Below are 16,610 nucleotides of genomic sequence, written 5' to 3'. Positions count from 1 at the left end.
TTTGAGGGTTATGGAGAAAAATGGAATATCCCGTGATAAAAACTCAAAGCAAGCTATCTGTGGAAATGTTTTGCCATGAGTAAATTCGTCTCACAGAGTTAAACCTTTGTTTTGATTCAGTAAGTTGGAAATGCTCTTTTATACAGTCTATGAGGGGATATTTTGGAGCCCATTGAGGCATATAGTAAAAAACCAAATGTCTCATAATAAAAACTATAAAAAAGCTATGTCTGAAAATTCTCTGTAATGTGTGATTTATTATCTCACAGAGTCAAATCTTTCTTTTGATTTAGCAGGTTGGAAACACTCTTTTTCTTGAATGTACGAAAAGACATTTTGGAGCAAATTGAGGCCTACACTGAAAAACTGAAATCCCATGATAAAAACTAGAAACAAGCAATCTTTGAAAATGCTTTCTGTTGTGTGGGTTTCTCTCACAGAGTTATACCCTTGCTTTGAATCAGCAGGTTGGAAACACTATATTTTCAGAATCCATGAAGCAACATTTCAGAGCCCATGGAGGACTATATTGAGAAACCGAATATCCTGCAATGAAAACTAGAAATAAGCTATCTGTGAAAATGCTTTGTGATATGTGGATTCATCTCATAAAGTTAAACTTTGGCTTTGATTCAACAGGCTAGGGACACTGTTTTTTTGTAGAATCTACAAAGGGACATTTTGGAGCCCATCGAGGCCTATGGTGAAAAACTGAATATTCCTTATAAAAAATAGAATGAAGCTATCTGTGAAAATGCTTTCTAATATGTGGATCTCAGAATTAAAACTTTGTTTTGATTCAGCAGTTTAAAAACACCCTTTTTGAAGCATTGACAAAGGGATATTTCAGAGCCCATGTGCATGTATATTGATAAACCAAATATCCTATGACAGAAACTAACAACTATTTATTTGTGAAAATGCTTTGCAATGTGTGGATTTATCTCAGAGAGTTAAACCTTTATTTTCACTAAGAAGGTTGGGGCAGTCATTTTGTAGAATACACAAAAAATACATTTTGGAGCCTATTGAGGCCTACAGTAAAAAAATTGAATATTTCACAATAAAAACTAAAAACAATCTGTGTGTGAACCTGATTGGCAATGTGTGGATTCATCTCATGGAGTTAAACCTTTGTTTTGATTCAGCAGGTTGGAAATGCTTTTTTTTTTTTTGTGGAATCTATGAAGGGTCATTTTGGAGCCCATTGAGGCCTATAATAAAAAACCGAGTATTTCGTGATTTAAGCTAGAAACAAGCTATCCATGAAAATACTTGTTGATGTGTGGATTAATTTTACAAAGTTAAATCTTTATTTTTATTCAGCAGGTTAGAAATGCTCTTTTTGTAGAATCTGTGAAGGGACATTTCAGAGCCCATTGAGGCCTACAGAGGCCTACAGTAGAAAACAAAATACCCCACAATAAAAAATAGAAACAAGCTCTATGTGAAAATGCTTTGTAATGTGTTCATTCATTTTACAAAGTTAAACCTTTGCTTTCATTCAGCAGGTTGAAAAAACTCTTTCGTAGAATCTACAAACCAACATTTCTAAGTCCATTGAGGCCTACAGTGTAAGGGCGAATATCTCGTGATTAAAACTAGAAACAAGCTATCTGTGAAAATAATTTGTGCTGTTTGCATTCATTTTACAGAGGTAAACCTTTGTTTTGATTCCGTAGGTAGGAAACACTCTTTTTGTAGGATCTACAAAGGGACATTTCAGAGCCCATTGAGGTCTACAGTGAAAAATCCAATATCCCATGATAAAAACTAGAAACAACCTATCTGTGAACATGCTTTGAAATGTGTGAGTTCATCTCACAGAGTTAAACCTTTGTTTTGATTTAGTAGGTAGAAAAAACTGTTCTTTTTTTTATTATACTTTAAGTTTTAGGGTACATGTGCACAATGTGCAGGTTAGTTACATATGTATAGATAGACACAATAAAAATGATAAAGGGGATATAACCACCAATCCCACAGAAATACAAACTACCATCAGAGAATACTACAAACACCTCTACGCAAATAAACTAGAAAATCTAGAAGAAATGGATAAATTCCTCAACACATGCACCCTCCCAAGACTAAACCAGGAAGAAGTTGACTCTCTGAATAGACCAATAACAGGTTCTGAAATTGTGGCAATAATCAATAGCTTACCAACCAAAAAGAGTCAAGGACCAGATGGATTCACAGCCAAATTCTACCAGAGGTACAAGGAGGAACTGGTACCATTCCTTCTGAAACTATTCTAATCAATAGAAAAAGAGGGAATCCTCCCTAACTTATTTTATGAGGCCAGCATCATCCTGATACCAAAGCCGGGCAGAGACACAACAAAAAAAAAAGACAATTTTAGACCAATATCCTTGATGAACATTGATGCAAAAATCCTCAATAAAATACCGGCAAACCGAATCCAGCAGCACACCAAAAAGCTTATCCACCATGATCAAATGGGCTTCATCCCTGGGATGCAAGGCTGGTTCAATATACACAAATCAATAAATGTAATCCAGCATATACACAGAACCAAAGACAAAAACCACATGATTATCTCAACAGATGCAGAAAAGGCCTTTGACAAAATTCAACAACGCTTCATGTTAAAAACTCTCAATAAATTAGGTATTGATGGGATGTATCTTGAAATAATAAGAGCTATCTAGGACAAACCCACAGCCAATATCATACTGAATGGGCAAAAACTGGAAGCATTCCCTTTGAAAACCGGCACAAGACAAGGATGCCCTCTATCACCACTTCTATTCAACATAGTGTTGGAAATTCTGGCCAGGGCAATTAGGCAGGAGAAGGAAATAAAGGGTGTTCATTTAGGAAAAGAGGAAGTCAAATTGGCCCTGTTTGCAGATGACATGATTGTATATCTAGAAAACCCCATCGTCTCAGCCCAAAATCTCCTTAAGCTGATAAGCAACTTCAGCAAAGTCTCAGGATACAAAATCAATGTACAAAAATCACAGGCTTTCTTATACACCAATAACAGACAAACAGAGAGCCAAATCATGAGTGAACTCCCATTCACAATTGCTTCAAAGAGAATAAAATACCTAGGAATCCAATTTACAAGGGATGTGAAGGGCCTCTTCAAGGAGAACTACAAACCACTGCTCAATGAAATAAAAGAGGATACAAACAAATGGAAGAACGTTCCATGCTCATGGGTAGGAAGAATCAATATCATGCAAATGGTCATACTGCCCAAGGTAATTTATAGATTCAATGCCATCCCCATCAAGCTGCCAATGACTTTCTTCACAGAATTGGAAAAAACTACTTTAAAGTTCATATGGAACCAAAAAAGAGCCCGCATCGCCAAGTCAATACTAAGCCAAAAGAACAAAGCTGGAAGCATCACGCTACCTGACTTTAAACTATACTACAAGGCTACAGTAACCAAAAAAGCATGGTACTGGTACCAAAACAGAGATATAGATCAATGGAACAGAACAGAGCCCTCAGAAATAATGCCGCATATCTACAACTATCTGATCTTTGACAAACCTGAGAAAAACAAGCAATGGGGAAAGGACTCCCTATTTAATAAATGGTGCTGGGAAAACTGGCTAGCCATATGTAGAAAGCTGAAACTGGATCCCTTCCTTACACCTTATACAAAAACTATTTCAAGATGGATTAAAGACTTAAACATTAGACCTAAAACCATAAAAAACCTAGAAGAAAACCTAGGCATTACCATTCAGGACATAGGCATGGGCAAGGACTTCATGTCTAAAACATCAAAATCAATGGCAACAAATGCCAAAATTCACAAATGGGATCTCATTAAACTAAAGAGCTTCTGCACAGCAAAAGAAACTACCATCAGAATGAACAGGCAACCTACAAAATGGGAGAAAATTTTTGCAACCCCCTCATCTGACAAAGGGATAATATCCAGAATCTACAATGAACTCCAACAAATTTACAAGAAAAAAACAAACAACCCCATCAAAAAGTGGGCAAAGGACATGAACAGACACTTCTCAAAAGAAGACATTCATGCAGCCAAAAAACATATGACAAAATGCTCACCATCACTGGCCATCAGAGAAATGCAAATCAAAACCACAGTGAGATACCATCTCACACCAGTTAGAATGGCAATCACTAAAATGCCAGGAAACAACAGGTGCTGGAGAGGATGTGGAGAAACAGGAACACTTTTACACTGTAGGTGGGACTGTAAACTAGTTCAATCCTTGTGGAAGTCAGTGTGGTGAGTCCTCAGGGATCTAGAACTAGAAATACCATTTGACCCAGCCATCTCATTACTGGGTATATACCCAAACGACTATAAATCATTCTGCTATAAAGACACATGCACACATATGTTTATTGCGGCACTATTCACAATAGCAAAGACTTGGAACCAACCCAAATGTCCAACAATGGTACAATGGATTAAGAAAATGTGGCACATATACACCATGGAATACTATGCAGCCATAAAAAATGATGAGTTCATGTTCTTCATAGGGACATGGATGAAATTGGAAATCATCATTCTCAGTAAACTATTGCAAGAACAAAAACCAAACACCGCATGTCTCACTAATAGGTGGAAATTGAACAATGAGAACACATGGACACAGGAAGGGGAACATCACACTTCGGGGACTGTTGTGGGGTGGGGGGAGGGGGGAGGGATAGCTTTAGGAAAAAACTGTTCTTGTAGAATCTAAAAGGGACACTTTGGAGCCCATTTAGGCCTATAGTGAAAAACCCACATATCCAGCAAAAAAACTAGAAAGTAGCTGTGTGTGAAAATGCTTTTCAATGTGGGCATCTCAATGAGTTAAATTTTTCTTTAGATTGAGGAGGTTGGAAACACTTTTTTTGTAGAATCTATGAAGGGACATTTCAGAGCTCATTGAGGCCTGTAGTGAAAACCAGAATATCCTGTGATAAAAACTGGAAACAAGCTATCTACAAAAATGCTTTGTGATGTGTTCATTCATTTTACAGAGTTAAAATTTTGCTTTGATTCAACAGTTTGGAAACACTCTTTTTGTGGAATCTATGAAGGGTCATTTTTAAGCCCATTGAGGCATATAGTGAAAAATGGGATATCCCTCTATAAAAACTAGAAACAAGCTATCTGTGAAAATGCTTTGTAATGTGTGGATTCATCTCATAGAGTTAAACCTTAGTTGTAATTCAAAGTTTGAAAACTTTTTTTTTTTTTTTTTTGTCTAAGAAGGGACATTTCAAAGCCCATTGAGGCCTATGTTGAAAAACCAAATATTCCCTGATAAAAACTAGAATCAAGATTTCTGTGAAAATGCTTTGTGATGTGTGTATCATCTCTCAGAGTTAAACATTTGTTTTGATTCAGCAGATTAGAAACACTTTTTTTTTAAGAATCTACAAAGGAACATTTTGGTTTCCATGGATGAGCATATTGATAAACAAAATATCCCATGATAGAAACTAGCCACAAATTATTAGTGAAAATGCTTTGTGTTGTGTGGATTCATCTCACAGAGTTAAACCTTTGTTTTGATTCTGCAGATTGGAAACCCAGTTTTGTACAATCTACGAAGGGACATTTCAGAGCCCATTGAGGTCTCACAGACTGAAAACTGAATATTTCACTATGAAAACTAGAAACATGCTCTCTGTGCAAATGCTTTGCTTATATAGATTCATCTCACAGAGTTAACCTCTGTTTATATACAGCATGTTGGAAACACTCATTTTGTAGAATTCAATAGGGGGTGATATAGAGTCCATTGAAGCCTATTGTGAAAAACCCAATATTCCATGATAAAAAGTAGATAAAATCTATTTGTGAAAATGCTTTGCAATGTGTGGATTCATCTCATGGAGTTAAATCTTTGTTTTTATTCAGGAGGTTGAAAACAGTCTCTTTTTAGAATCTAAGAAGTTCCATTTCGGAACCCTTTGAGGCTTTTATTGAAAAACCGAATATCCCATGATAAATATTAGAAACAAGCTATCTGTTAAAATGCTTTGCAATGCGCGGATTCATCTCACAGAGTTAATCCTTTGTTTTGACTAAGTATGCTGGAAACACTAATTTTGTTTACTCTATGATAGTACATTTCAGAGCCCATGGAGGCGAATACTGAAAAAACAAATATTTCATGATTAAAACTATTTAAAAAACTATCTCTGAAAATGCTTTGTGATGTGTGATTTTATCTCATAGAGTTAAACTTTTCTTCTGATTCAGCAGCTTGGAGAAACTTTTCTTGTAAAATCTATAAGGGGACATTTCAGAGCCCACTGAGGCCTACAATAAAAAAAAGAACAACCCTTGATAAAAAGTAGAAACATACTATCTGTGAAAATATTTTGTGATTTGTGAATTCATCTCACAAAGTTAAATCTTTGTTTTGATTTAAAAAGTTGGAAACAATTTTTTTTGTAGAATCAATGAAAAAACATTTCTGAGCCCATTGGAGCCTAGAGTGAAAAAGTGAATATATCATGATTAAAAACTAGAATACGCTATCTGTAAAAATGTTTTGAAATGTGTAGTTTCATCTCACAGAGTTTGTCCTTTGTTTTGACTTGGGAGGTCAAAAACACTATTTTTGTAGAATCTACAAGGGGACATTTCAAAGCCCACTGAGGACTATAGTGAAAAACTGAATATCTGGTGATAAAAACTAGAAACTAGCTATCTGTGAAAATGCTTCATGGCTGGGTGCAGTGGCTCACACCTGTAATCCCAGTACTTTAGAAGGCTGAGACTGGTGGATTACCTGCAGTCAGGAGTTCAGGAGCAGCCTGGCCAACATTTTGAAACCCCGTCTCTACTAAAAATACAAAAAAAAAAAAAAAGTTGGGCATGGTGGCATGTGCCTGTAGTCCTATCTACTCAGGAGGCTGAGGCATAAGAATCGCTTGAACCCAGGAGGTGGAGGTTGCTGTGAGCTGAGGTCACACCACTGTACTCCAGCATGAGTCACAGAGTGAGATTCCGTCTAAAAAAAAAAAAGGCTTTGTGATGTGTGGATTCATTTCACAGAGTTGAATGTTAATTTTGATTCAGCAGGTTGGAGAAACCTATTTTGTAGATTTGATGAGGGGACATTTCTTAGCCCACCAAGGCCTATAGTGAAAACCAAATATCCCATGATAAAAACTAGAAACAGGTTTTCTGTAAAAATATTTTGCAATTTGTGGATTTATCTCACAACATTAAACCTTTGTTTTGATTCAGGAAGTTGTAAACTCTCCTCTGGTACAAATCGACAAAGGTACAATCCTCAAAACCCATTGAGGCTTACAGTGAAAAACAGAATATCCAGTGATAAAAACTATAAAAAAGCTATCTCAGAAAATGCTTTCTTGTGCATGATTTCATCTCATAGAATTAAACCTTTCTTTTGGTTCAGCAGGTTGGAAACACTCTTTTTGTAGAATCTATCTATGAAGGGACATTTAGGAGCCTATTGGTGCCTATAGTGAAAAACAGAATACCCTTCAAAAAAAAAAAAAAAAACTAGAAATAAGCTCTCTGTGAATTAGATTTGCAATGTGTTGATTCATCTCAAAGAGTTAAACCTTTTTTTTTTTGTTGTTTCAGCAAGGTGGAAACACTCTTTTTGTATAATCTACGGAGGGAAGTTTCAAAGCCCATTGAGGTCTATAGTGAAAAACCGAGTATCTCCTGATAAAAACTAGAAACAAGCTTTCTGTGAAAATTCTTTGTGATGTATGCATTTGTTTCACAGAGTTAAACCTTGTTTTTATACTGCAGATTTGAAATACTCTAAGACATTTTGGAGCCCTTGGGGCCTATAATGAAAAAACGTATATCTTGCAATGAAAACTTGAAACAAGCTACCTATGAAAATGCTTTGCAATGTGTAGATTCATCTGACAGTTAAACCTTTGTCTTGATTCAACAGGTTAGAAACACTGTTTTCATATAATCTATGAAGGGACATTTTGGTGCCCATTGAGGACTGTACTACAAAACCGAATATTACACAAGTAAAACTACAAACAAGCTTTTGGGGAAAATGCTTTGCGATGTGAAGATTTGTCTCACAGAGGTAAACCCTTACTTCCATACAGCAGATTAGAAACACACTTTTTGAAGAACTAAGAAGTTACAATTAAGAGTCCACTGAAGCCTATAGTGAAAAACTCAATATCCAGTGATAAACACTAGAAACAAGTTATCTGTGAAAATGCTTTGAGATGTGTGATTTCATATAAAAGAGTTAAACCTTTATTTTGATTCAGAAAAATAAAAAAACATTTTTTTGTAGAATCTACAAAAAGACATTTCTGACCCCATTGAGGCCAATAGTAAAAATTCGAATGTCTCATCATAAAAGCTTGTGAATGTCTCATCATAAAAGCTAGAAACAAGCTATCTGTGAAAATGCTTTGCAATGTGTGGATTCATCTCACAGAGTTAAACCTTTGTTTTTTTTTCAGGGGTTTGGGAACATACTTTTTATATAACCTATGAATGGACATTTCAGAGCCCATTGAGCCTACACTGAAAATCCAAATATCCTGCAATAAAAACTAGGAATAAGCTATCTGTGAAAATGCTTTGCAAGGTTTGGATTAATCTCACAGATTTAAGCTGTTGCTTTGATTCAGCAGGTAGGAAACACTGTTTTTGTAAAATCTACTATGAGACATTTCTGAGCCCATTGAGGGTTATAGTGAAAAACAAAATATCATGGTTTAAAAACTAGAAACAAGATATCTGAATATATGCTTTGTGATGTGTGGATTCCTCTTAAAGAGTTATACCTTTGTTTCAATTCAGCAGTTTGAAAACACTCTTGTTATAGAATCTACAAAGGGACATTTCAGAGCACTTGAGAACTTCAGTGAAAAGCCAAATATCCCACAATAAAAACTAGAAGCAAGCCAACTGTGAAGATGCTTTGCAATGTGTGGATTTATCTCACAGAATTAAACCTTCCTTTTTATTTTGCAGGTTGGAAACACTTTTTTTGTAGAATCTACAAAGGGACATTTCAGAGCTCATTGAGGCTTATATTGAAAAATCTAATATCCCATGATAAAAACTATAAAGAAGCTATCTCTGAAAATACTTTGTGATGTGCGAATTCATCTCACCAGCTGAACTTTTCTTTTGATTCAGCAGTTTAGAAAGTTTTTTTGTAGAATCTACTAGGGGACATTTTGTAGCACATTGAGGTGTACTGTGAAAAATAGGATATCTCTTGATAAAAGCTAAAAACAACCTATTGTAAAAATGCCTTGTGATGTGTAGATTCATCTTACAAAGTTAAAACTGTTTTACTTCAGCTGGTTGGAAATTCTTTCTTTGTAGAATCTACAAGAGGACAGTTCATAGCTCATTGAGGCATTTAGTGAAAAACCAATAACCCACGATAAAAACTAGAAACAAGCTATGGGTGAAAATGCTTTGTGATGTGTGGATTCATCTTACAAAGTTAAAACTTTCTTTTGATTCATCAGGTTGGGAACACTCTTTTTGTAGAATCTACAAAGGGATATTTCAGAGCCCTTTAATGCTTATAGTGAAAAACCAAATGTCCTGTGATGAAAACTAGAAACAGGCTATCTGTGAAAATCTTTGCATCTCATCTCACAGAATTGAACATTTGTTTTGAATCAGCAATTTGAAGGACTCCAAATTGCGGGGGAGCAACAACAACAAAAAAGGTTTAACTTAATTTAAAAAAAGGTTTAACTCTGTGAGATGAATCCATACGTCTCAAATTATTTTAACAGATAGATTGTTTCTACTTTTTATCCTGGGATATTAGGTTTTTCACTATAGTCCACAGTCGGCTCCAAAATGTCCCTTCATAGATCCTACAAAACAGTGTTTCCAACCTGCTGAATCAAAACAACAGTTTAACTCTGTGAGATGAATCTGCACATCACATACGATTTTTACAGCTATATAGTTTTTAGTTGTTATCCCAAAGGGCTCAGTTTTTTACATTAGGTCTCACTGTTCACCAAAATGTCTTTTTTGTATATTCTACCAAAAGAGTGTTCCCAACCTACTGAATGAAAATAAAGGTTTAACTCTGTGAGATGAATCCACACATCACAATGCATTTTCACTAATAGATTATTGCTAGTTTGCATCGCAGAATATTCGGTTTTTCTTTTTTCTTTTTTTAAATAGAGTCTTGCTCTGTCACCCAGGCTGGAGTGCAGTGGTGCCATCTTGGCTCACTGCAATCTCTGCCTCCCAGGTTCACGCCATTCTCCTGCCTCAGCCTCCTGAGTAGCTGGGACTATAGGTGCCCGCCACCACACCTGGCTAATTTTTTTTGTATTTTTAGTAGAAACGGGGTTTAACCATGTTAGCCAGGATGGTCTTGATCTCCTCAACTCGTGATCCACTTGCCTCAGCCTCCCAAAGTGCTGGGATTACAGGCATGAGCCACCACGCCCGGCCTGGTTTTTCCATATACTTGTCCATGGGCCCCGAATTGTCTTGTTGTAGATTCTTTAAAAAGAGTGTTTCCAACATGCTGAATCAAAAAAAAAAAAAAGGTTTAACTCTGTGTGATGGATCTTCTCATCACAAAACTTTTTTACAGATAGCTTATTTCTACTTTTTATCATGGGACATTCAGATTTTTAATACGGGCCTCAATGGGCTCCACAGTGTCCCTTCATAGATTCTACAAAAAGAGTGTTTCCACCCTGCCCTTCATAGATTTTCCATAAACAGTGTTTTCAATGTGCTGAAGGAAAACAATGGTTTAAGTCTTTGGGCTGAAGCTACTTATCTGAAAGCATTTTCACAGATAGCTTGTTTCTAGTTTGTATTGAGGGGTAATCGATTTTTCACTATAGGCCTCAATTAGCTTCTAAATGTCCCTTTGTAGATTCTTTAAAAAGAGTGTTTCCAATCTTCTGAATCAAAACAATGGTTTACCTATGTGAGATGAATGCACACATCACAGAGCATTTTCACAGATATCTTGTTGCTGCTTTTTATCATGGGATATTCCATTTTCCACTGTAGGCCTCACTGGGCTTCATAACATTCCTTTGTAGATTCTACAAAATGAATGTTTTCAACCTGCTGAATCAAAACAAAGGTTTAAATCTGTGAGATGAATCCAGACGTCACAAAGGATTTTCACAGATACCTTGTACGTGGTTTTTATCAAGGGAAATTTGATTTTTCCCAACAGGCCTCAATGGGTTCTAAATGATCCCATCCTAGATTCTACAAAGACAGTGTTTCCAACCTTCTGAATCAAAACAAAGTTTAACTCTGTGAAATGAATCCGCACATCGCAAAGCATTTTCACACATTGCTTGTTTCTAGTTTTAATGGCAGGATATTCAGTTTTTCACAATATGCCCCAATGGGCTTCGAAATGTCCCTTCATAGATTTTACAAAAGGAATGTTTTCTAACTGCTGAATCAAAACAAAGGTTTAACTCTGTGAAATGAATCTGCACATCTAAAAGCATTTCCACAGTTTGCCTGTTTCTAGTTTTTATCGTGGTATATTCAGATTTTCACTATAGGTCTCAGTGTGCTTTGATATGTCCCTTCTTAGATTTTACTCAGTGAGTGTTTTCTACCTACTGAATTAAAAGAAAGGTTTAACACTGTGAGATGAATCCACACATTGCAAAGAATTTCCACAGGTAGCATCTTTCTAATTTTTATCACAAAATGTTCATTTTTTCACAATAGGCCTCAATAGGCTCTGAAGTGTCCTTTCGTAGATACCACAAGAAGCTTGTTTCCAACATGCTGAATCAAAACAAACATTTAACTCTGTGAGATAAATGCATGCATCATAAAGTATTTTCAAATATAACTAGTTTTTAGTTTTTATCATGGGATATTCTGTTTCTCAATACAGGCCACAATGGGCTAAGAAATGTCCCTTTGTAGATACTACAAAAAAGTGTTACCACCCTGCTGAATCAAAACAAGGGTTTAACTCTGTGAAATAAATGAACATATCACAAAGCATTTTCACAGATAGCTTTTTTCTAATTTTTATTGTGGGATGATTTTTTTTCACTATAGGCCTCAATGTGCTTTGAAGTGTCCCTTTCTAGATTCTACAAAAAAGTGTTTAAAACCTCCTGAATCAAAACAAAAGTCAAACTTGGGGAGATGAATGCACATATTTCAGAGAATTTTTACAGATAACTTGTTTCTAGTTTTTGTCACGGGATATTCATTTATTCACTATACGCCTCATTTGGCTCTGAAAAGTTCCTTTGTAGTTTCTAAAAATAAAGTGTTTCCAACCTGCACTTAGTAGATTTTACTAAAAGTGTTTTCAACCTTTTTAATAAAAAGAAAGGTTTAATTTTGTGACATGAATCTACACATCACAAAGTATTTTCACAGATAGCATGTTTCTAGTTTTTATTGTGGGATATGCGGTTTTTACTATAAGCCCAAATCAGCTCTGAAGTGTCCCCACTTAGGTTCTAGAAGAACAGTTTATCCTACCTGCTGAATCAGAATAATGGTTTAGCCCTGTGAGATGAATCCACAGATCTCAAAGCATGTTCACAGATAGCTTGTTTCTAGTTTTTATCATGGAATGCTTGGTTTCTCACTATAGGCTTCAGTGGGCTCTGAAATATCCATTCGTAGATTTGACAAAAAGAGTGTTTCCAATATGCTTAATCCAAATAAATGTTTCACTCAGTAAAGTGGATCCAAACATCACAAAGCATTGTGATGGATAGCTTGTTTCTAGTTTTAATCATGGGATATTCAGTCTTTCTCTATAGACCTCAATGGTCTCTGAAATGTCCCATTGTAGATTTTATAAAAAGAGTGTTGCCAGCCAGCTGAATCAATACAAATGTTCAACTCTGTGAGATAAATCTTCCATCACAAAGCATTTTCAAAGATAGCTTGTTTCTGGTTTTCATGGCAAAATATTCAGTTTTTCACTATAGGCCCCAATGGACTCCAAAATGTTTCTTTGTAGATTTTACAAAAGAGTGTTTCCAACCTGCTGAAACAAAACAAAGGTTAAACTCTGTGAGGTGAATCCACACTTTGCAAAGCATTTTCACAAATTACTTGCTTCTAGTTTTTATCAGGGAATATTCAGTTTTCCACTATAGGCCTCAATGGGTTCCAAAGTGTCCCTTCGCAGATGCTACAAAAAGAGTGTTTCCAACCTGCTGAATAAAAACTAAGATTTAACTCCATAAAAATGAATCCATACATTGCCAAGCATTTTCACCAATAGTTTGTTTCTAGTTTTAATTGTAGGATATTCGGTTTTTCACTGTAGGCCTCAATGGCCTCCAAAATGTCCCTTTGTAGATTCCATAAAAAGGGTGTTTCCAACCCCCCCTTTGTAGATTTTACAAAAAGAGTGTTTCCATCCTGCTGAATAAAAACAAAGGTTTATCTCTGTGAGATAAATTCACACATAATGAAACATTCTCATATGTAGCTTTTTCAAGTTTTTATAGCGGGATATTCAGTTTTATGACTATAGACCTCAATGTGCTCCGAAATGTCACTTCGTAAACTGTGTCAAAAGAGTATTTCCAACCTGATGAATAAACATAAAAGTTTAAGTCTGTGAGATGAATCCACACATCACAAACCATTTTCACAGATAGCATGTTTCTAGTTTTTATCATGGGATATTTGGTTATTCACTATAGACTTCAATATGCTCTGAGATGTCCCCTTTTAGTTCCTACAACAGAGTGTTTCAAACCTACTGAATCAAAACAAAGATTTAACTCTGTGACATGAAATGACCCACTGTAAAGCATTTTTTCAGGTAGCTTGTTCCTAGTTTTTATTGCAGAATATTCAGTTTTTTACTACAGGCCTCAATGGGCTTTGAAATGTCCTTTCGTAGATTCTACAAAAAGAGTAATTTTGGTCTGCTGAATCAAAACAAAAGTTAACTCTGCGAGATACATCCACACATTGCCAAGGATTTTCAGAGATACATTTTTCTAGTTTTTATCACGGAATATTTTTTTTTTACTATAGTTCTCAATGTACTCTGAAATGTCCCTTAATATATTCTTGAATAAGTATGTCTCCAACCTGCTGAGTTAAAACAAAGCTTTAGCTCTGGGAGATGAATCCACACATCACAGTGCATTTTCACTAATAGATTGTTTCTACTTTTTATCTTGGGATAATCTGTTTTTGACTATAGGCCTCAATGGGCTTCAAAATGTCCCCTCATAGATTCTACAAAAAGAGTGCTTTAAATCTTGATTAATCAAAGCAAAGGTTAAATTCTGTGATTTGAAATCACACATCGCAAAGCATTTTCACATATAGCTTGTTTCTAGTTTTTATCATGGGGGATTTGGTTTTTTACTATAGGCCTCAATTGGCTGTGAAATGTAATCTTTTATATTCTACAATAAAAGTGTTTTCAACCTGCTGAATCAAAACAAATGTTTAACTCCATGAGATGAGTCCACACATTACAAAGCATTTTCACAAGTAGCTTCTTTCTAATTTTTATCATGGGATATTCAGTTTTTCAGTACATGCCTCAATGGGCTCCAAACTGTTTCCTCATAGATTCTAAAAATAGAGTTGTTCCAACCTGCTAAATCAAAACAAACATTTACCTCTGTGAGATAAATCCACACATTGCAAGCATTTTCACAGATAGCTTGTTTCTAGTTGTTATTGTGGGATATTTTTTTTTCACTATAGACCTCAATAGGCTCTGAAATGTTCCCTTATAGATTCTAAAAAAAGAGTGCTTTCATCCTGCTGAATAAAAACAAAAGTTTAACTCTGTGACATGAAATGACACATCATAAAGCATTTTGACAGAGAGTTTTGTTCTAGTTTTTGGCAAGGCACATTCAGTTTTTCATTACAAGCCACAGTGGGTTCCAAAATGTCCTTTCGTGGATTCTATAAAAAGTGATTTTGGCCTGCTGAATCAAAACAAAGGTTCAACTCTGTGAGATGAATCCACACATCACAAAGAATTTTCACAGATAGCTTGTTTCCAGTTTTCATCCTAGGATATTAGGGTTTTTTCATATATTTCTTCATGGGCTCTGAAATGCCCCTTTGTAGATTCTACAAAAAGTGTTTCCAACCTGCTGAATCATAACAAAGGTTTAAATCTGTGAGTTGAATCCACACATCATGAAACATTCTCATATGTAGCTTGTTTCTAGTCTTTATCTCAAGACATAAAGTTTTTAACTGTAAGCCTCAATGTTCTCTGAAATGTGCCTTCTTAGATTCTACAAAAAGAGTATTTCCAACCTGTTGAATCAAAACCAAGGTTTAACTCTGAGATGAACTGACACATCACAAAGCATTTTCACAGATAGCTTTTTTCTAGTTTTTGTCACAGAAATTCAGTTTTTCACTGTTGGCCATTGTGGACTCCAAAATGGCCCTTTGAAGATTCTACAAAAAGAGTAGTTCCAACTTGCTGAATCAAAACAAAGTCTTCAATCTGTGAGATGCATTCACACATTGCAAAGCATTTTCACAGATAGCTTTTTTCTAGTTTTTGTCATGGAAATTCAGTTTTTCACTGTTGGCCTTTGTGGACTCCAAAATGGCCCTTGGTAGATTCTGCAAAAAGAGTAGTTCCAACCTGCTGAATCAAAACAAAGTCTTAAATCTGTGAGATGCATCCACACATTGCAAAGCATTTTCACAAATAGCTTGTTTCTGGTATTTATCACAGGATATTTGATTTTTCACTTTAGACCTCAATAGGCTCCAAAATGTCTCCTCCTAGATTATACAAAAAGATTGTATTCCACGTGCTGAATCAAAGCACAGTTAACTCAGTGAGATCAATCTGCACATCACAAAGCATTTTCACAGATAGCTAGTTTCTCATTTTTACCACAGGATATTCAGTTTTTCTCTATAGGCCTCAATGCACACCAAAAAAGTCTTCTTGTAGATCCAAAAAGAGACCGTTTCCAACCTGCTTAATAAAAACAAAGATTTAATTCTGTGAAATGAATCCGCACATCCCAAAGCATTTTCACAGATAGCTTGTTTCTAGTTTATATCTCCACATATTTTGTTTTTCACTATAGGCTTCAATGGGCTTTGAAATGTTTCTTCATAGATTGTACTAAAAGAGTTTTTCCAACCTACTGAATTACAACAAAGATTTAATTCTGTGAGATTAATCTACACATCACAAAGTATTTTCATAGATAGCTTGTTTCTAGGTTTTATTATGGTATAATTTGTCTTTCATTGTAGGCCTCAAAGGGCTTTGAAATGGCCCTTAGTAGATTCTACAAAAAGAGCATTTCCAACCTGCTGAATTAAAATAATTTTTTAAGTCTGTGAGACAAATTCACACAATGCAAAGCATTTTAACAGATATTTTGCTTGAGTTTTTATTGCAGGATATTCGGTGTCTCAATATACTCTTCCATGGGCTCCAAAATGTCCCTTCGTACATTCTATAAAAAGAGTGTTTCCAACCTGCTGAATAAAAACAAAGGTTTAATTCTGAGAGATGATTCCAAACATCACAAGACCTTTTGACAGATAGCTTGTTTCTAGTTTTCATTGTGGGATATTCAACTTTTCACCATAGTCCTCAAGGAGCTTTGTAATGTCTTTTCCTGGAATCTACAAA

Source organism: Pongo pygmaeus, chromosome 19 (genome assembly GCF_028885625.2).
Source record: "Pongo pygmaeus isolate AG05252 chromosome 19, NHGRI_mPonPyg2-v2.0_pri, whole genome shotgun sequence".
Taxonomy (NCBI): domain Eukaryota; kingdom Metazoa; phylum Chordata; class Mammalia; order Primates; family Hominidae; genus Pongo; species Pongo pygmaeus.
This window is presented reverse-complemented; position numbering follows the sequence as displayed.